Source organism: Oncorhynchus kisutch, linkage group LG29, assembly GCF_002021735.2.
Source record: "Oncorhynchus kisutch isolate 150728-3 linkage group LG29, Okis_V2, whole genome shotgun sequence".
Taxonomy (NCBI): domain Eukaryota; kingdom Metazoa; phylum Chordata; class Actinopteri; order Salmoniformes; family Salmonidae; genus Oncorhynchus; species Oncorhynchus kisutch.
This window is the reverse complement of record NC_034202.2, coordinates 9370866-9393288: the sequence shown is the minus strand read 5'-3', so window position 1 is coordinate 9393288 and position 22423 is coordinate 9370866. Positions and strand designations below refer to the sequence as shown.

At 43.7% G+C, this 22423-nt stretch overlaps 1 long non-coding RNA gene across 2 annotated transcripts; it reads right to left on the bottom strand.

Moving 5' to 3' along the window:
* Positions 1–955: 955 nt before the first annotated feature.
* On the bottom strand, positions 956–21411 carry LOC109874004 (uncharacterized). Of its 2 annotated transcripts, none has more exons than XR_004206121.1 (2): positions 20905–21411; positions 956–1423 (listed from the first exon to the last, which is right to left on the bottom strand). It is a non-coding gene; the product is annotated as an uncharacterized LOC109874004 (long non-coding RNA). The 2 variants fall into 2 exon arrangements; XR_004206120.1 differs by lacking the exon at positions 20905–21411 and adding an exon at positions 9511–9591.
* Between the last annotated feature and the right edge of the window lie 1012 nt (positions 21412–22423).

Here is a 22423-nt window from a genome sequence, read left to right as displayed (position 1 = left end):
GCAGAATGTGGTCTATAGCAAGCGGAAACGGTGAGAGACTTGTTTCTGGAAAGGTGGATTTTTAAAAGTAGAAGCTCGAATTGTTTGGGTACAGCCCTGGATAGTAAGGCTATATCTGCAGTAGATTGCAATCCCGCCCCCTTTGGCAGTTCTATCTTGAAAAATATTATAGTTAGGGATGGAAATTTCAGGAGTTGTACGCAACAGTTTGTCACAAAACCCATCAGTACAGTTGAAAATGCGATGGAAATCCATTTCACTTGCATACATTGGAAGTGTGATACATTTAACGGCAAAAGTAATTTACGTGCACTATGTCATCACACACAGCTTTTTATCCACAAAAAGTCCAGTGTTTGCTGGAAACATCTCCGGTGAGAAAATGTGCATATTGTTTAATGCAGATTTGAGAATATTCGCATGAAAATCTGTCGCAAATGTGATGGAAACCTTCCTAATGTCTTGGAGTGTGCAGATATGCGTTAGAGATTTTGGAGTGGTGTTCCTTTCATTAAATGTTTACAAAATGCCATCATCTAATTTACTCGTCAATCTCCCTTTGCCTATGCACTATGCACTGCCTATGCACTAAACTTTCTTTCTGGTCTCATTGAAGCTGGGTCGGAATGTCTTCCTGCCTATCTTGTAAACTGATGTTGGGAGGAGCACTGGCAGTCTTAAAGTGACGTCTTCAAGTGACATCACCTTGTGTATCTGGAGAGATGAATGTTTAGTGAATAACTTGATTAGAAATTAGCATCTGAGGCACCAACAGCAGGGTCATTTCAAACAATACTTGCACTTTGAGAGTATCTTTGGCCTGCTTCTCTCTGGACTGGCGAAGCAAAGTTTTTTTTGCCCTTGAAGACTGTGATCCAGTGATCAGTGAGTTTCCTCAAGCAGTCCAGGTTTAAAATGTAGAAGTCCTGAGCAATCTGTAATAAAGCAAACAATACAATTTTTGTACTATTTAATTTTACTTCATTTTTTTACAAACAAAAACACATTGCCAAAAACAATAGACAACTTTACATTTACATACTGTACATATCCACGAACATTAATGACATCACACTTGCTTGCATCACACTTGCTCAGATCCACATGTTCCCATCGTATTCACACCCACTGCTGTTTCTAATGCTTGTGAGACTCTGCACCATATCACTTAAAATGTGTTATTTTGTTGACAAACAATTACTTCTCCATTGCAGTCAACCACAAGTCAATCACTAGTCTGACTAACACCTAACTCTTGGAAGTCCTCCTGATTTCAGAGTCTGGAATGGCTCGCCGACTGTCTTGGCTCCATTCTGTCTGGTCCACTGAGCCCTCTGGATCGCGGTCTCCTTCATGTTCCTGGTTTGCAGGCCAGATCTTGTTCAGTCACTTGGTCATCTGGGCTGCCCTCTCACATTTGACTCTGTTGTGAGCAGAAAGAATTCAATGAATTATAAGTTCCTTTTAACAATCAGTTTTCAAAATAGACAAATCTTTCAGCGCCCGGGGAGCAGTTGTTGTTGGGGATTAACTGCCTTGCTCAAGGGTAGAATGGCAGATTTTTCCACCTTGCTGCCTCTGGGAACCAGCGACCTATCAGTTATTGGCCCAACACTCTTAACCACTAGGCTTAACTGCTAGGGTGGAGATTTTAAGGGACAGTTTTACCAACATTTCTAAATTAAATACTTTGAGGGAAGCCAGGCCAAATGGTTGAACAAAGGCAATGGAGTGGGGAAGGCAATGGAGTGGGGAAGGCAATGGAGTGGGGAAGGCAATGGAGTGGGGAAGGCAATGGAGTGAGGAAGGAGCTAAATGTATAGGAGCAGCAGTAGTTTCGAGCTTAGAAAGGCAGGCCAGTATTCAAATCCCCCGAGCTGCCTGCAGGGAAATCTGCGGGGAGCGATCTGCCAGCCAGAGGGTAACCAGTACAATATCGCTGTATACTACCTACTGCTGTTGTTCCCTTGAGCAAAGCACTTTACCCAGCCTGTGATGTGTGTGTTGTGTGTCAGGTTGGTCACTGTGACAGAATATCTGTACAAATGACCATTAAAGCAAGCATGGTTAAATGAAGGCCAGACTATCTATGGTAGCTGTGCATGTAATGTGTCTAGTCACAAGGTTCTAAGAGGCTCTGGTGAAGTTAAGTCTTTCAAGTCTCCATCAACGTTGCACTATTGGCTATCGATGACAATGTTGAAGAAGTAGATGCTGTTTTTCACAGGGTCAATGAAAATCAGTGTTTGAAAATGAGATCTGTCCCTACTCTCAAAAATGAATTTCTCAGTTTTACTTATCCTCAAAAGTTTGGAATCAAAGAGGTCAGGTTCCATTTATCAAGTGTATCTTTACAAAGCTGTCCATTCATTGGCCTTAACCTCTGCATTTAAGTACACTGCTCAAAAAAATAAAGGGAACACTTAAACAACACAATGTAACTCCAAGTCAATCACACTTCTGTGAAATCAAACTGTCCACTTAGGAAACAACACTGATTGACAATAAATTTCACATGCTGTTGTGCAAATGGAATAGACAACAGGTGGAAATTATAGGCATTTAGCAAGACACCCCCAATAAAGGAGTGGTTCTGCAGGTGGGGACCACAGACCACTTCTCGGTTCCTATGCTTCCTGGCTGATGTTTTGGTCACTTTTGAATGCTGGCGGTGCTTTCACTCTAGTGGTAGCATGAGATGGAGTTTACAACCCACACAAGTGGCTCAGGTAGTGCAGCTCATCCAGGATGGCACATCAATGCGAGCTGTGGCAAGAAGGTTTGCTGTGTCTGTCAGCGTAGTGTCCAGAGCATGGAGGCGCTACCAGGAGACAGGCCAGTACATCAGGAGATGTGGAGGATGAGGGAGGGCAACAACCCAGCAGCAGGACCACTACCTCCGCCTTTGTGCAAGGAGGAGCACTGCCAGAGCCCTGCAAAATGACCTCCAGCAGGCCACAAATGTGCATGTGTCTGCTCAAACAGTCAGAAACAGACTCCATGAGGGTGGTATGAGGGCCCAGCGTCCACAGGTGGGGGTTGTGCTTACAGCCCAACACCGTGCAGGACATTTGGCATTTGCCAGAGAACACCAAGATTGGCAAATTCGCCACTGGCGCCCTGTGCTCTTCACAGATGAAAGCAGGTTCACACTGAGCACGTGACAGACGTGACAGTCTGGAGACGCTGTGGAGAACGTTCTGCTGCCTGCAACATCCTCCAGCATGACCGGTTTGGCGGTGGCTCAGTCATGGTGTGGGGTGGCATTTCTTTGGGGGGCCGCACAGCCCTCCATGTGCTCGCCAGAGGTAGCCTGACTGCCATTAGGTATCGAGATGAGATCCTCAGACCCCTTGTGAGACCATACGCTGGTGTGGTTGGCCCTGGGTTCCTCCTAACGCAAGACAATGCTAGACTTCATGTGGCTGGAGTGTGTCAGCAGTTCCTGCAAGAGGAAGGCATTAATGCTATGGACTTGCTCGCCTGTTCCCCAGACCTTAATCCAATTGAGCACATCTGGGACATCATGTCTCGCTCCATCCACCAATGCCACGTTGCACCACAGACTGTTCAGGAGTTGGCGGATGCTTTAGTCCAGGTCTGGGAGGAGATCCCTCAGAAGACCATCCACCACCTCATCAGGAGCATGCCCAGGCGTTGTAGGGAGGTCATACAGGCACGTGGACGTCACACACACTACTGAGCCTCATTTTGACTTGTTTTAAGGACATTACATCAAAGTTGGATCAGCCTGTAGTGTGGTTTTCCATTTTAATTTTGAGTGTGACTCCAAATCCAGACCTCCATGGGTTGATAAATTTGATTTCCATTGATAATGTGTGTGATTTTGTTGTCAGCACATTCAACTATGTAAAGAAAAAAGTATTTAATAAGAATATTTCATTAATTCAGTTCTAGGATGTGTTATTTTAGTGTTCCCTTTATTTTTTTAGCAGTGTATATAAATAAATAAATAAATGTTAGAAACATAGCTAGCTAGACTAAATTGGCTACAACAAATTCAAGATAAATATAGAAAAAAAAGAGTTTAACTAGGCAAGTCAGTTAAGAACAAATTCTTACTTTCAATGACGGCCTGGGAAAAGTGGGTTAACTGCCTTGTTCAGGGGCAGAACGACAGATTTGTACCTTGTCAGCTCGGGGATTCGAACTTGCAACCGTTACTAGTCCAACGCTCTAACCACTAGGCTAACAGGAATTGCACCGATCCTCCTCAACTTCATAAGTCTGATTAAAGCTGCCACTGTCAGAAAACCAATACAGTAACAGTAGCTAACTCAATTAATCACCATGCAAGGATGAGATAAGCCTGCCTAATAGCTTGGTTAAATTAACCCAGATGGAGATTAAGTCAAATCTAGCTATGCTAATTTAGCTAGCCAGCTAACTTAGCTAACGAGTGAAACAGTGTCCAAGACAGTCCTGAAGAAATGTCAGACTTAGCTAGCTACCGTTACAGACACTGACATAGTTAGTTAGCTAGCTAGCCAAACACCGACAAAAAAAACATAGATTTTGTTATATTCCACGACAACACTTCAGTAAGCTAGATTTAAGAGCATGGTCGCAAGGCTAACGCTCAAGCTAACGTTAGTTAGGTACCTTATTATGATAAGACAACCTATTTTACCTGAATGACCATAAATAGAATTTGCAAGGGTTTTCAGTCAACCCCCCAAAAAACAGTCTGTCGAAATAACATTATCCGTTTTCCACTCGTCAATCACTCAGTCACATTAGAACTAGAACACTTGCAAATATTCTGGTGGATTTCACTCGTTTGTAGCCTGAGAATTAACCCACTGGCTCAGTCAAATATCGATAACACAGCACCAACAACCAAACCTTGCTGTATTTACAGAAAACAATCCAACTATTGACCCAATGCCTGCATCCCAGCAATTGGGTCATCCAAACAACCCAACATTTTTTAGTGTAACTTACCTCTCAAAGCCATGCATGAAAGAAGCCTTGACCTGTCTGGTGCACACATATTTCTCTGCCCTCAGTTTTACTGAAAGCCTCAATATGTATTTTTGCCTGGTAACTGATTGCATCTAGAAATAGAGAAGGAACGACACATGTTCAAGATTATAGTGATGGGCGTTACCGGCCCTTTTCAGTGAGCCGGCTCGTTCGACTCAGCTCACCAAAAAGAGCCGTCTCTTTTGGGTCCCAAACGGCTCTTAAAAAAAATATATGTTTGTATTTTTTCAAGTCAAACAGTTTGCGATAGTGTAACGGTTTTCTTCTGGTGAAAGAGAGGCGGACCAAAATGCAGCGTGGTTAGTTTTGTACATCTTTAATAAAGATGAAAATACAACAATCTACAAAACAAGAAACGTGAAAAAAGTCCTATTTTTTTGGTTTTTAAAAATAAAAAATAATGTATTATCTTCAATACCATTCATTCTTTACAACTCATAATTTTCATAAATTAAAATACCATTATTTGAGTGTAAGTAATTTAACTAAACAAAAACCCCAAACAAAACCTCAGGGGAGAATCTTCCCTCCCAGTCACCCTACAAACTACCTTTCCCTATCTCCCCGTCCCTAATCTATCCCCTTGGAAATCTAAATGACACCCAGCCCTAAACACCCCTTCCACCTCTCCCGAGCAGCGTGCTGCCCCCACTTCCTCTCCTCCCTCTTCATCCTCCTCCCACCCTCCTCACCATCCCTTCCACCCCCCAATCTCTCCCTGTCTTCACCATGTTCTGCCTGGCTTCCCACAGCCCCCGTTTAAAGAGACTCATGAGAAGCCAGAGCAGAAACCTGTCCCTATCCGTCCCTCTCGCTCTCCCTACACCTCTCTCTAACCTGGCCCACGTCAATACAAAATCCCCCCTTACCAAACCTAACAACACCCGTGCCCTAGCCCATACTACTCCGGCAAAGGCACAGTCCCAAAAGACATGGCGCACAGTCTCCTCCCTGCCACAAGAGGATCTTGGACAGGTGGGGGATTGCACCAAACTATACCGGTACATGATGGAACGTACCGGCAAACACTTATGGAGGCTCAACCAATTCAGGTCCTTGAGCCTGTTGTCCAGACCCCGCGCCTGCACTCCCTCCCAGACCACTTCCGAGATGCCCACTACAGGCGCCGGACTCCCTGCCTTTCTGACCTCCTCATACAGGTGCCTGTGATCTAAACCTACTCGGGCAACTTCAACCTCAGGGTGCGCACGCAGCCACTTGGCCGCATGACCAAAGTGCCACGGCAGCTGTTCCGCCCGAGGACCCGTGTTAGACCACACCATTACGCTTCTCGCCTGATACGAGAAGAACACCCGCAGGAGGTAACCGGACGGGTGTATCACTGGGTGAGCAAGCGCCGTTAACAAGAAAGAAACAAAAATTGTGTCCAGCTTGAGGGGGAAATGTGGTACCCCCCTACCTCCCTCCCCGATGGGACAGATCATGTGTGCCCTGGCGACCCACTCGCACCTGCCACTCCACATGAACTGAAACACAAGCCTCACTAGAGGCCTCCTCAGACAAGCCGGCAATGGGTAGATGTACGCCAAATACAAAAGAGACGGCAACACATCCACCTTTAGGACCAGGACTTTGCCCATAAAAGACAAATACCTAGCCTTCCATATTGCTAGCTTCCTCTGTACCACTGCGATACGCATGTTCCAGTTTAGCGTCGCTGAGCCGGAGGTCTCAAAATGGACCCTGAGAATCCTCAGGGCCCCCTCACAGAGAGATAACCCCACATGGCACATCCGTTCTACCGCGCCATCTCCCGAAAAACTTGACGGAAGACTTTGCAAGGTTCAGAACCGCTCCTGACACTCGGGTGAAATCCCCAAAGATGGCAAGGGACCTTGTCAGGCACGAGTCCTTTGACTCAAGAAACCGCTTCAACATATAAAATGTTGAATTCCACCTCGTAGTGCAGTCTTGTTTAGGCCTCAGCTCAGGCATCCCCATCTGGCATTGTGCCCGCTAGTGTCCCCGGTTCGCCAGCACAGCCCAGTGCGGTCTGTTCCACCCCGCCGCACTGGCCGGGCTACAGGGAGTATCCAGCCAGGACAGGTTGTGCAGGCTCGTGCTCAAGACCTCCAGTACACCTCCACGGTCCGGTCCATCCGGTGCCTCCTCCACGCACCAGGCCTCCGGTGGCAGCCCCACGCACCAGGCTGTCTCTCCTTGTCCTCCCGCAAGGTGCTCCCTCCTGTCCAGCGCTTCCAGGTGCTCCCGCCTGTCCAGCGCTTCCAGAGTCTTCCTCCTGTCCAGCGCTGCCAGAGTCTTCCTCCTGTCCAGCGCTGCCAGAGTCTTCCTCCTGTCCAGCGCTGCCAGAGTCTTCCTCCTGTCCAGCGCTGCCAGAGTCTTCCTCCTGTCCAGCGCTGCCAGAGTCTTCCTCCTGTCCAGCGCTGCCAGAGTCTTCCTCCTGTCCAGCGCTGCCAGAGTCTTCCTCCTGTCCAGCGCTGCCAGTCTTCCTCCTGTCCAGCGCTGCCAGAGTCTTCCTCCTGTCAAGCGCTGCCAGAGTCTTCCTCCTGTCAAGCGCTGCCAGAGTCTTCCTCCTGTCAAGCGCTGCCAGAGTCTTCCTCCTGTCAAGCGCTGCCAGAGTCTTCCTCCTGTCAAGCGCTGCCAGAGTCTTCCTCCTGTCAAGCGCTGCCAGAGTCTTCCTCCTGTCAAGCGCTGCCAGAGTCTTCCTCCTGTCAAGCGCTGCCAGAGTCTTCCGCCCGTCTGTCCTGAGCTGCCAGAGCCGCCCGTCAGTCCTGAGCTGCCAGAGCCGCCCGTCAGTCCTGAGCTGCCAGAGCCGCCCGTCAGTCAGGAGCTGCCAGAGCCGCCCGTCAGTCAGGAGCTGCCAGAGCCGCCCGTCAGTCAGGAGCTGCCAGAGCCGCCCGTCAGTCAGGAGCTGCCAGAGCCGCCCGTCAGTCAGGAGCTGCCAGAGCCGCCCGTCAGTCAGGAGCTGCCAGAGCCGCCCGTCAGTCAGGAGCTGCCAGAGCCGCCCGTCAGTCAGGAGCTGCCAGAGCCGCCCGTCAGTCAGGAGCTGCCAGAGCCGCCCGTCAGTCAGCAGCTGCCAGAGCCGCCCGTCAGTCAGGAGCTACCAGAGCCGCCCGTCACTCCGGCGCTGCCAAAGTCGCCCTTCACTCCGGCGCTGCCAAAGTCGCCCTTCACTCCGGGACTACCGGAGTCTCCCATCTATTTGAGACCCGCGGCAAGGGTCCCCGGTCCGAGGTCGGGGGGGGGGGGGTCGCCGCTCCCAAGGCGCCACTTAAGTGGGCCGGGACTATGGTGGAGTGGGGTCCAAGTCCCGCGCCAGAGCCGCCACCACGGACAGACGCCAACCCAGACCCGCCTCTATAGGTTCAGGTTTTGCGGCCAGAGTCCGCACCTTTGAGGGGGGTACTGTCACGTTCTCACCTTAGTTCCTTTATTATGTATTTGTGTTAGTTTGGTCAGGGCGTGAGTTGGGGTGGGTAGTCTATGTACTTTTTTCCATGTTGTGTTTATGTGTTTGGTCTAGTTTGGTTCTCAATCAGAGGCAGGTGTCGTTCGTTGTCTCTGAATGAGAATCATACTTAGGTAGCCTGTTTTCCCCATTTTAGTTGTGGGTGATTATTTTCCGTATCTGTGTTTTCCACACAGAACTGTTTCGTTTTATGTAGTGATCCGTTTTTATTGAAGATATGACAAACACTTACCACACTGCATATTGGTCTGATCCTTCTTACTCCTCCTCAGACAAAGAGGAGGATGAAAACCTTTACAACTATCACTAGCAGGCCCGCTAGTTTCTCGAAGCTCCGCTACAGCTAGCTTAAAAAAGCCAGTCTGCGGTTTGCAACTGCACATGGGGACAAAGATCATACTTTTTGGAGAAATGTCCTCGTCTGATGAAACAAAAATAGAACTGTTTGGCTATAATGACCATCATTATGTTTGGAGGAAAAAGCAGGAGGCTTGCAAGCAGAACAACACCATCACAACCGCGAAGCACAGGGGTGGCAGCATCATGTTGTGGGGGTGTTTTGCTGCAGGAGGGACTGATGCACTTCACAAAATAGATGGCATCATGGGTAGCCTAGTGGTTAGTACGTTGGACTAGTAACCGGAAGGTTGTGAGTTCAAACCCCCGAGCTGACAAGGTACAAATCTGTCGTTCTGCCCCTGAACAGGCAGTTAACCCACTGTTCCCAGGCCGTCATTGAAAATAAGAATGTGTTCTTAACTGACTTGCCTGGTTAAATAAAGGTAAAATTAAAATTAAATTAAATGAGGCAGGGAAAATTATGTGAATATATTGAAGCAACATCAAAGACACCAGCCAGTTAAACCTTGGTCGCAAGTGGGTCTTCCAAATGGACAATGACCCCAAGCATACTTCCAAAGTTGTGGCAAAATGGCTTAAGGACAACAAAGTCAAGTTATTGGAGTGGCCATCACAAAGCCCTGACGTCAATCCTATAGAACATTTGTGGGCAGAACCGAAAAAGCGTGTGTGAGCAAGGAGGCCTTACAAACCTGACTCAGTTACACCAGCTCTGTCAGGAGGAATGGGCCAAAATTCACCCAACTTATTGTGGGATTCTTGTGGAAGGCTACCTGAAACATTTGACACAAGTTAAACAATTTAAAGACAATGCTACCAAACACTAATTGCATCTATGTAAACTTCTGACCCACTGGGAATGTGATGAAAGAAAGAAATCACTCTACTATTATTCTGACATTTCACATTCTTAAAATGAAGTGGTGATCCTACCTGACCTAACACAGGGAATTTTTACTAGGATTAAATGTCAGGAATTGTGAAAAACTGAGTTTAAATGTATTTGGCTGAGGTGTATGTAAAACTTCCGATTTCAACTGTATACGGTGTGCATCTGTGGTTTCTTTTCTTTCTTACTGGATTTGCGATTGTTGTTTAGCTTGTAGTACTTTCTGCTCTATATTCCACTTTGTCGTTGTCTATAGTTTCATTCAATGCTAGGGGGTTAAGAAATAATGTCAAGCGCAAAGCCTTATTTCTATTTGCCAATCAGCTTAAAACATATTTATGGTTTTTTTCAAGAGTCTCATTCAGTTTCTACCGACGTCAACTTCTGGAGATCTCAGTGGGGAAATGATGTATGGCTCTCTCAGGGTTCTGAACGCTCTGCTGGAGTGATCACTCTAAAGAATAATTTAAATGGAAGTACGGTGACCCTTTTGGTCACTTTCTTTGTCTTATTATCAACTGTAACAATATCATTATTATTATTAGCAACATTTCTGGGTACAATTCCAAACTTGAAAATGATCAGTTACTTGAATCATTGGAAAAGCGCAGTTTATGGAAAGGTTTGATATTATAGATATTTGGAGAGCAAAGATTCCTAATGACAAGTCTTTCACTTGGAGTAATAAGGCATGCTCCAGACAATCACGCATAGATTTTTGGCTGGTGTCTAAATGCTTTGATAAACATCATATTTCTGTTAACATCCTTGCCATTCCCCTTACTGATCATAAAGCTATTTATATAGACACTAAATGTTTTATCTCTGATAATGACCTTGGCAGAGCATCATACTGGAAGCTTAATAGCTCTATATTAAAACATGAGTTGGTCAAGATGGAGATAAACAATTGAATGACACACTTCTGGATCAAAGATATACATGACAATTCAGACAGTAATAACTGGGAGCTTTTTAAATATGAGGTTGGAAAGTACTTAAGAAAATATGGGAATATTCTTGCCAAGAGGAGAGCTGAAAAAGGAAGTGTACTGTAATTACAAAGATGCTCTCTTGTTCAAAAGCCTGTTGAAAGTCTCTCAGAGGAAGACAAATCTGTTCTGTTTGAGCTGCAAAACAAATTGGACGATGTGTATAAACTGAAAGCAGAGCGAGCCTTTGTCAGATCTATGAAGGAAGTGGCTAGAGGAGGTTCAACAAAATGTCTTGTTTTTTCAGGTTAGAAAAATACCACTCTAAAAATAATACAATACAATTCAACAATGAAATATTAATGGTCTCATCACAGATGATCCCAAATGAATATCTAACTTCTAACCAATATCAATTGGAGAGGCTGAGAGGGAACAGTGTGATGACCCTATTGTAGTTGAAGAGATGATTTATTCTAGTGAACCCCTTAAATAATATGTCTCCTGGGACTGATGGTTTTACAAAACTTTTTCTCAACATTTAGCCCCCTTTCTGTTGGAGGTCTTTTATGAAACAAAATACTGTTAAGATAAATTGTGCTCAACATTTCTTAAAGAATCCAACTTCAATTTGGAATTTCATCCCTCATATCTTCTCATATCTTCTCCCGTTTTGGTGGCTTCAATTTTATGTTACTTGGCAACTAAACTCAGCAAAAAAAGAAACGTCCCTTTTTCAGAACCCTATCTTTCAAAGATAATTCGTAAAAATCCAAATAACTTCACAGATCTTCATTGTAAAGGGTTTAAACACTGTTTCCCATGCTTGTTCAATGAACCATAAACAATTAAATGAACATGCACCTGTGGAACGGTCGCTAAGACACTAACAGCTTTCAGACGGTAGGCAATTAAGGTCACAGTTATGAAAACTTAGGACACTAAAGTGGCCGTTCCACTGACTCTTAAAAACACCAAAATAATGATACCCAGGGTCCCTGCTCATCTGTGTGAACGTGCCTTAGGCATGCTGAAAGGAGGCATGAGGACTGCAGATGTGGCCAGGGCAATAAATTGCAATGTCTGTACTGTGAGACGCCTAAGACAGCGCTACAGGGAGACAGGACGGACAGCTGATCGTCCTCGCAGTGGCAGACCACGTGTAAAAACACCTGCACAGGATTGGTACATCTGAACAACACACCTTCGATACAGGTACAGGATGGCAACAACAACTGCCCGAGTTAAACCAGGTACAATCCCTCCATCAGTGCTCAGACTGTCCACAATAGGCTGAGAGAGGCTGGATTGAGGGCTTGTAGGCCTGTTGTAAGGCATGTCCTCACCAGACATCACCGACAACAACGTCTCCTATGGGCACAAACCCACCGTCGCTGGACCAGACAATACTGGCAAAAAGTGCTTTTCACTGACAAATGCGGTTTTGTCTCACCAGGGGTGATGGTCGGATTCACATTTATCGTCGAAGGAATGAGCATTACACCGAGGCCTGTACTCTGGAGCGGGATTGATTTGGAGGTGGAGGGTCCATCATGGTCTAGGACAGTGTGTCACAGCATCATCGGACTGAGCTCGTTGTCAAAACTGTGCGTTACAGGGAAGACATCCTTCTCCCTCATGTGGTACCCTTCCTGCAGGCTCATCCTGACATGACCCTCCAGCATGACAATGCAACCAACCAAACTGTTCATTCTGTGCGTAATTTCCTGCAAGACAAGAATGTCAGTGTTCTGCCGTGGCCAGCGAAGAGCCCGGATCTCAATCCCATTGAGCACGTCTGGGACCTGTTGGATCGGAGGACTCGTGAGGACTTGGGTCATTCCCCCCAGAAATGTCCGGGAGCTTGCAGGTGCCTTGGTGGAAGATTTGTCAATATCTCATCTCACAGCAAGAACTAGCAAATCTGGTGCAGTCCATGAGAAGGAGATGCACTGCAGTACTTAATGCAACTGGTGGCTACACCAGATACTGACTGTTACTTTTGATTGTGACCCCTCATCCCTTGTTCAGGAACACATTATTCCATTTCTGTTAGTCACGTCTGTGGAACTTGTTCAGTTTATGTCTCTGTTGTTGAATCTTTTTATGTTCATACAAATATTTACACATGTTCAGTTTGCTGAAAATAAACGTAGTTGACAGTGAGAGGTTTCTTTTTTAGCATTGATCAAATTCTAAATGATCTGCTTTTCATAGACAAGTAGTCTTAGCGTGGTCGTTCATATATTGAGAGAAAAAAATCCCTGCATAGGTATTTCATTTGGAACAATAAGGATCTTTTGTATAGAAACAAGCCTTTATTTTTCAAGAACTGGTTCAGTAATCATATCCTGCTGGTGAGTCAACTTTTTAATGCAGAAGGATTGTTACTTAATTATGAGGAATTTTTATCTCGTTACAATATCTCTGTTACACCTAGAGAGTTCGCCCTCGTCTTTGATGCCATTCCATCTGGAACTCTCATGTTGTTTAGAGGTGTGGCCAGACCTCACCTTCTTGACCTACCCTAACTTAATCCAGTTGACTCACCAATAGGAAAAATGTGTTTCTCCTTGCTCCCTCAGAACAACAGATCTAGACCGTGCTTTATTTCAAAGGGATATTGTATCCATTCCTTATGTCACAACTTACTGGAATACATTTGTCAATAATATATGTTGGAAAAAAGTCTGGTTATTACCACACAAATACCTGCTTGTTAACAAGGTCAAAGGGGTCTCTTTCAGAATGATCCATAAGTATTACCCTGTGAATCATTACCTAAAGAAACTTTTAAAAAAGACATTCACATAACTATACTTTTTGTGTTGAGCATCCAGAAAAAAAGGATAAAAATCACAGTTTTATAATCGTTAATATTCTTGGTGGACTTTTGTTTGTAATGGGAGAATGTGCTGCTCGGTTTCCTTAACTATAATAAGGATAAAGAAAAACTATTTTACATAAATGTAAATTCACTAATAAAAAAACCACTCTCCGTGTTTTCTATAAGGAAGTCGAGCAGTACATCAATACCATTCTACTAATAAGAAAGCTGTTAAAACAATGTGTTTTCTAAGGTCTTTGTATAATCTGTCATTTGTTGTACCCCCTAGCATATGTTATCAGTGTCTGTTTGTATGTATACTGATTTTTCTGCAATATATACAGATTTTTAATCAGGATGAGCTAGCTACTAGTTTTTTAAACTTCTTATGGATGGGGGCAGTATTGAGTAGCTTGGATGAATAAGGTGCCCAGAGTAAACTGCCTGCTACTCAGTCCCAGAAGCTAAAATATGCATATTATTAGTATATTTGGATAGAAACCCCTCTGAAGTTTCTAAAACTGTTTGAAAAATGTATGTGAGTATAACAGAACTCATATGGCAGGCAAAGACCTGGAAAAATCCAACCAGGAAGTGGGAAATCTGAAGTTTGTAGTTTTTCAACTCATTCCCTATTGAAGATACAGTGGGATATTGGTCATATTGCACTTCCTAAGGCTTCCACTAGATGTCAACAGTGTTTAGAACCTTGTTGGAGGCTTCTACTGTGAATGAGGGGGGAATGAGAAGGGAATGAGTCAGAGGTCTCGCAGAGTGCCATGAGCTGACCATGCGCGGTCACGTGAAAGTTAGCTTGTGTTCCGTTGCATTTCTATAGACAAAGGAATTCTCCGGTTGGAACATTATTGAAGATTTATGTTAAAAACATCCTAAAGATTGATTCAATACTTCATTTGACATGTTTCTACGGACTGTAATGGAACTTTTTTACTTTTCGTCTGCTCGTGCATCATGAATTTGGATTCCTGGGTTCAACGCGCTAGTCAAAGGAGGTATTTGGACATAAATTATGACCTTTATAGAACAAATCAAACATTTATTGTGGAACTGGGATTCCTGGGAGTGCATTCTGATGAAGATCTTCAAAGGTAAGTGAATATTAATAATGCTATTTTTCACTTCTTTTGACTACACAACATGGTGGATATCTGTTTGGCTTGTTTTGGTCTCTGAGCGCTGAACTCAGATTATTGCATGGTGTGCTTTTTCAGTAAAGCTTTTTTTTTTTTATCTGACACAGCGGTTACATGAAAGAAGTTTATCTAAAGTTCCATGTGTAACACTTGTATTTTCATCAGAATTTATGATGAGGATTTCTGTAAATTGATGTGGCTCTCTGCAAAATCACTGGATGTTTTTGGAACTACTGAACATAATGCTCCAATGTATACTGATATTTTTATAATATAAATATGAACTTTATAGAACAAAACATACATGTATTGTGTAACATGAAGTCCTATGAGTGTCATCTGATGAAGATCAAAGGTTAGTGATTAATTTATCTCTATTTCTGTTTTTTGTGACTCCTCTCTTTGGCTGGAAAAATGGCTGTGTTTTTCTGTGTCGTGGCTCTGACCTAACATAATCCTTTGTGGTGCTTTCGCTGTAAAGCCTATTTGAAATCGGACACTGTGGTGGGATTAACAAGAAGTGTATATTTAAAATAGTGTAAAATACTTGTATGTTTGAGGAATTTTATTATGAGATTTCTGTTGTTTGAATTTGGTGCCCTGCACTTTTACTGGCTGTTGTCATATCAATCCCGTTAGTGGGATCTCAGCCATAAGAACATATTAAAGCAATGGAAGATTAATTGTTACAAAGAATGACTGTATGGGCTACATTTATGAGAATAATACATGTATTTACTTACCTTATCAATCTTGAAGACAATACAGTAATTTATCCCCCCAAAAAGACAATACAGAGCCACGTCTGTAGCCATGAGGTGCTTTGAAATGCTGGTCATGGCTCATATCAACACCATTATCCCAGAAACCCTAGACCCACTCCAATTTGCATACCGCCCCAACAGATGCACAAATTATGCAATCTCCATTGCACTCCACACTGCCCTTTCCCACCTGGACAAAAGGAACACCTATGTGAGAATTCTATTCATTGACAACAGCTCAGCGTTCAACACCATAGTGCCCTCAAAGCTCATCAATAAGCTAAGGACCCTGGGACAAAACACCTCCCTCTGCAACTGGATCCTGGAACTTCCTGACGGGCCATTCCTAGGTGGTAAGGGTAGGTAACAACACATCCACCACGCTGATCCTCAACACAGGGGCCCCTCAGGGTTGCGTGCTCCGTCCCCTCCTGAACTCCCTGTTCACTCATGACTGCATGGCCAGGCATGACTCCAACACCATCATTAAGTTTGCCGATGACACAACATTGGTAGGCCTGATCACCGACAATGACAAGACAGCCTATATGGAGGAGGTCAGAGACCTGGTCCTGTGGTGCCAGGACAACAACCTCAGCGTAATCAAGACAAAGGAGATGATAGTGGAGTACAGGAAAAGCAGGACCGAGCACACCACATTCTCATCGACGGGGCAGTAGTGGAGTAGGTTGAGAGCGTCAAGTTCCTTGGTGTTCACATCACCAACAAACTGACATGGTCCAAGCACACCAAGACAGTTGTGAAAAGGGCTTGAAAAAACCTATTCCCCCTCAGGAGACTGAGAAGAGTTGTGATCCTCAAAAGGTTCTACAGCTGCAACATTGAGAGCATCCTGACTGGTTGCATCACTGCCTGGTATGGCAACTGCTCGGCCTCAGACTGCAAGGCACTACAGAGGGTAGTGCGTTCGGCCCAGTACATCACTGGGGCCAAGCTTCCTGCCATAGACTGTTCTCTCTGATACCGCACGACAAGCAGTACCGGAGCGCCAAGTCTAGGTCCAAGAAGCTTCTAAACAGCTTCTACCCCCAAGCCATAAGACTTCTGAACATCTAATCAAATGGCTACCCAGACTATTTGCATTGCCCCCCCCCTCTTTTACACTGCTGCATTGCCCCCCTCTTTTACACTGCTGCAAGTCTTTTATTATCTATGCATAGTCACTTTAATAACTCTACCTTCATGTACATATTACCTCAATTACCTTGACTAACCGGTGCCTCCGAACATTGACTCTGTACCAGTACCCCCTGTATATAGTCTTGCTATTGATATTTTACTGCTGCTCTTTATCTACCTGTTAGTTTTATTTCTTATTCTTATTAATATTTTTTAAACTGCATTGTTGGTTAGGGTCTTGTAAGTAAGCATTTCACTATAAGGTGTTGTATTAGGCACATGTGACTAATAAAACTTCATTTGATTTGATATCTGAAGTGAAATAGAATGGTTAACACAGCTATAAGCCTGTTTCCACCAGGCTAGGTTATGAAGGTGAAACTGTTTTGACCTTTAACCCGGTCAAATGTCACCAACCTGATTAAATTTTTACCCCTGTTCCATTTACAGGAATGCTCACAGCGAGGGCATGTCTGCGTGAAGCTGAGCCTCCCCTTGCTGGTCTTCTCTATGTTGCATGTTCGGCCTGCTAGCTGGACATCTCTCGAACCACTGCAGCAGGCAATCCTCATAAAGAAAGCACTTCCTCATCTTATGAGGTATTATTAACTGGGAAGGCATGTGACAAGGTGATACAATAGACAGCGGTAAATTGCATTCTGTTATAAAGAAAGGACAAAGCTTTTTGTTAATGCACTTCACAACCAAAATGACTCTCCTATTTGGACCTGCTTGGCTGGGTAATTAATCTACTAGTTGATCAAAATTGGTATTTTTTAATACAAGTTCACATAACACACATTACCATTGTTGATGAAGCCATCTGTGTCATCGGGGCAGTAACTCGGGTCAAGCTAATGCTAGCTAGTCACTAGTTACGACAGCAACAATTTCTACAATTGATCTTCTTAAAATGTGATTTTAAACCCTAACCCTAACCACACTGCAAACTTTATGCCCAAATCCAACCTTAAATTAAGACCAAAAAGCAAATGTATGTTTTCATTCATTTTTACGATATAGCCAATTTGGACTTTTTGGCTGTGGTAACTAGTGGAAACTAATTCCATGCTTTACAGATGTAGACTGACTGTACTGCCAGATTGGGTAAGGGGGAGCAGGCACTCCGTGTTAAACAAAGGGGGACAAGAGATTTGAATTGTTTTGCTCTCAAGAAAAGGGCTCCATTGAAAGGAGTGATTACTGGGGTAGTGGTAAATGTGAAAGTTGACCGACTGAAGGGGAAAGGTAAACGGGGATACCTAGTCAGTTGTACAACTGAATGCATTCAACTGAAATGTGTCTTCTGCACTTAACGCAACCCCTCTGAATCAGAGAGGTGCGGAGTGCTGCCTTAATCGACATCATCGCCGCCCGGGGAACAGTGGGTCCAGGTGTTTGTGATGCTTGTCATTTGGTGTGACTCAGACAGGGTGGCATGAGTGGTGGAACAGAAGAGTTGTCTGTTCTTTTGAGTTTGATATTGAGTCTTTGCCTGACAAAGTGATGTTAGGATATATGTTATCTTGTACTAACTTCTGTGCTGAATACATTAAGTTGTTACAGGTGTCAAGCTTAGGGCATGTGGCAGCAGTGTGTAGGAGGGAGGTTCCTAGATTTGAAAAGTGTGCAGAAGGGCATGAGACAAAATAATGTTTGGCACTGGGGAAAGTAGTGGTATGTGTGAATTGTAGGAGTGCCTATGGGGCTGACATGCTGACCACACCGGTCACATGTTATTCAATCATTGCACCCAGACTGCTTTGCACGCGCAAACGAGCGTCTGCGTTGCCAGGCGCTAAAATAGACGTTGATTCTATTTGTGACGCAGAACACGCTAAAGGTCCTGCCTCTTCCATCTCCTCATTGGTTTTTAGGAACATATATATACCCACGTGGGTGATTGAAAGATGAACTGAGGTCGGTTGTGGTAATACACCTTATTATGAAATTTAGTTTCCAAATCACCATATAAAGTCCAAAGAAGAAGAAAGCCTGGAAGGAGGAGACTAGAAACAATTCGGGTGACCGTTTTGTGCGGATTAATTGACTTAGTAGAGGACCTTGTGCAAAATAACAACTCAATGTTTATATCCCAGGACAAATTTGCTAGCAACTGCAAGCTAACTAAATTGCATAAATGTTTAATGCTTTTCGACCTGCCCCAAATTAATATAATTGGTTCAGAGTTTGTTTTGATATTTCATCCTGCGTGTCGTGATCTCGTTTGGTGTGGGGGCGGGGACAAAATCTATTTGCGCATGATGGCGCACGCATCTGGTTTGGGCATGGTGTGAGGATTAGAAATGTCCGGTGCGAGAGATGCAGATTGAGGTTTCCAGGGATTGAATAGTGTAAAAATTGTCATATGCTGAGGTAGTGAAGAAAGTAGAGGAATATAGGTCAAGGGGGAGGGATCCTGAGAGGAGTGGTGTGAGAAGTGGATCTGTACCAGTACAGAGGGATAGGCCATCAAGTGATATATGCTTCAGAAAGACTGTATTTTTAGCGTGTATAGCAATGGTTATCAACTGTACTGCAATAAATTGCAAGAAAGTTGAGGTTGTGGTGGCAGCTGCAGAGAGGTATTTGGGTGTACGAGACTTGATGTCAGAAGAGTTAGAGTGTGTGGTGTGGCAGTGTCCCATCCTTTCAGGTTGTTGGCCTGAGGTAGGACTAGATCAATTTAAACAGCAGAGTAGGGTGGTGGGTTTTTAGTGAGTGTAGGGTTAGATGGTAGGGTATTTGTTTATTTTTATTTATTTGCAAGCAAAGTATATGGGTGTCTAGTAGGTGGCGGTAATGCAACATTTATTGGATGCCAACTGCCATTAAACCTCATCCAAGAAGAAGCTCCAGATTGAATTAGATTCAGGCAGGTTGATGCAGTTATGGTTTGTTGCATTAGCTATTACCATAGCTGCATCCATTATTTAGTTTTCCCCTAGACAATAAAGAATACACTTGTATGAGCAACGAACTAACCTTCAAATCTGACTTGTAAGCTAACGTTAGCGCCTGCCTCACTACCATTATCAAATAATAACGTTACATAACCAGCAGTATAGACAATACACTTGGATCAGCTATACGACCAAAATTGTAATGAGGTAGTTATCTAACTAGCTAGCTAGCTATGCTAACATTAGCTAAAAACGTTATCTAGCCTGCCATATTAGCTAATGTTAGCTAGCCTGCCTTGTCTTATCAAAAGTTAGGCACCTAGCTACACAAGCAGCAATAACGTTATCTAACGTTGTTAGATAAGTTAAACGTTCCCAAGTTCTCTAATGTCCCCCCACTGGCTTCCAGTTGAAGCTCACATCAACTAGGACAGCAGAAGTCCCTGCCCAGCTTCAGAAAACACTTGAAACCATACCTCTTCAAAGAGTATTTTAAATAATCCCCCTCCTCAAATTGATTTGCGCATGGAGCTTGCAAAGGGGGGCATGATTTGTTGACATAATTGTAATTCAAACCCAACCTTAATTTACTCGTTGTGACTCACTGAGGTTCCAAACACCTGAGACTGACTGTGTCAAATTATCCTATTTACACTTTGTAGTCAATTTTGGCACTATAATAAATGTTTCTGACTCATTTTGATGACACATAGGCTGTTTTCAAAGGGATTAGTTACATTTTAGGGGCAGTCGCTAGGCTGTTTTCATAGGGATTAGTTACTTTTTAGGGGCAGTCGCTCTTTAAGAGCTTTGAGACCAGAAGCAGTTCATACTAGTGATGCAGCCTGGTCTCATAGAGTAGACAAAACATAGTAAACGCAAATCTAAGACCCTCAAATGAGTACAACATGTTATGTTTGGTATGGTTGCATACGACAGAAGGTTAGTTAAGGCAAAAATGAAAGTATGGTGGTTGGTCAGGGTGGATGGGTAAGCGTATAACACGAAGATCTAGTAACCCAAAGGTTGCATGTTTGAAGCTCATCATAGACAACTTTAGCATTTTGCCCAATTAGCAACTTTGCAACTTCTTACTACTTTTTACCGACTTTGCAGCTACTTAGCATTAGCTAACCCTTCCCCTAACCTAACTCCTAACGCTAACCATAAACCTTAGCCTAGCTACGGTTAGCCACCTAGTTAATGTTAGCTAAAACAAATTGGAATTCGTAATATATATATGTTTTTTCGATTTCGTAACATATTGTACAAATTGTAATTTGTAACATATCATACGAAATGGATGATGGAGATTGACAAATGAATACATACCATACGAAACATTAGATATTTTACAAATTGGCATGTCCCGGATTTACGTTTACTATGTTACATCTACACCTGAGTCCAGGTTGCAGCATGGGAATTCCAAGGCAAGCGGTCCAAACACTTAAAAGACACACCCACATCCACTTACCCTCGCCTTATGCCCTTGGGGAAATACAGTGGCCATCTTGGAGGGTGGTCCAAATGATTAGCCAAGCAAGGGAAGTTTGCAACGTAAGCCCCTCAGCCCTCGTTTTTAGTCGGCTCTGCAATTGTACAATTATGTTCACTCTGGGGCCTAGAACTCCCCATAATTCAATTCGCGACAATTGTACATCTGCAAAGAAAAGTCAGTGAAAACTTTAAAAAACAACATCAAGGGAGAAGTCAACATACAAGTGTAAATAAAAATGAATGCAAATAAGTTCGAAAGTGTGCTACTAATGCAAATGATGGCACAAACTCCTATCATGAAATGTAAATATGTTTTTGTTCTCTCTCGCCCTGCAAGTACATACTCGTCAGACGTCATGATATGTCATCAGAAGTATCTACTTAATTTGAGGGCTGAGGGGATAGGGTGTGTCTTTTAAGTGTTTGGACCGTAACCCATGTCTTTTTTCGATGAACCGGAAATGTTGGCTCCATTCACCTAAAAGAGCCGTTCAGATGGCTCCCAAACAGCTCTTCGTTCAGTAGTGCTGAAACATGTATGAAAAACCATGAAAAATAGCAGATGTCTAAACTGTGAGTTCAAATACATTTTTAACTGACGAAATTAGCTCGCTGGTGTTGTTTTTCTACACAATGCAAAAATAAAGTGTGGACCATAATGAGGCTCTCTCGTCACTTGGACCTTTTGTTCCTGCAATGAGGATTTACCATCTTGCGACAATGTTTTTATAACGTATCTACAGATAATCGTTCAAATGAACGGCTCTTTCACACATGCGATTTGGTTCCCGACGTTCACCAAAAAGATAATGTCAAAACGAGTCGTTAATTCGCGAACGACCAATCACTAGCTCACTCTAGAAAGCAGAGGACACATTAGAAAGGATCGCACTGGGAGGATGCGAGGAGCTACCGCTGACACACATACGAACCGCCAGCGAGAAGACCACTGACCCAACCCGCAGCATTATCAATAATAACGTTACATAACCAGCGGTATAGACAATACACTTGTTTGAGCTATACGACCTAAATTGTAATGAGGTAGTTAGCTAGCTAGCTATGCTAACATTACCTAAAACGTTACCTAGCTTGCCTTGCCTAATCAGTTAGGTACCTAGCTACATAAGCAGCAATAACGTTATCTGACGTCGTTAGATAAGTTAAACGTTCCCAAGTTCTCTAATGTCACCCCACTACTCTGCACATTCCACTGGCTTCCAGTTGAAGCTCGCATCAACTAGGAACAGCAGAAGTCCTTGCCCATCTTCAAAAGACACTTGAAACCATACCTCCTCAAAGAGCATTTCAAATAATCCCCCTCCTCAATTTGATTTGCGCATGGCTCTTGCCAAAAGGGGGCATGATTTGTTGACATATTTGTAATTAAAACGCAACCTTAATTTACTCGTTGTGACTCACTGAGGTTCCAAACTCCTTTTCAGATGAGACTGACTTCATGTCAAATTATCCTATTTAAACTTTGTAGTCAATTT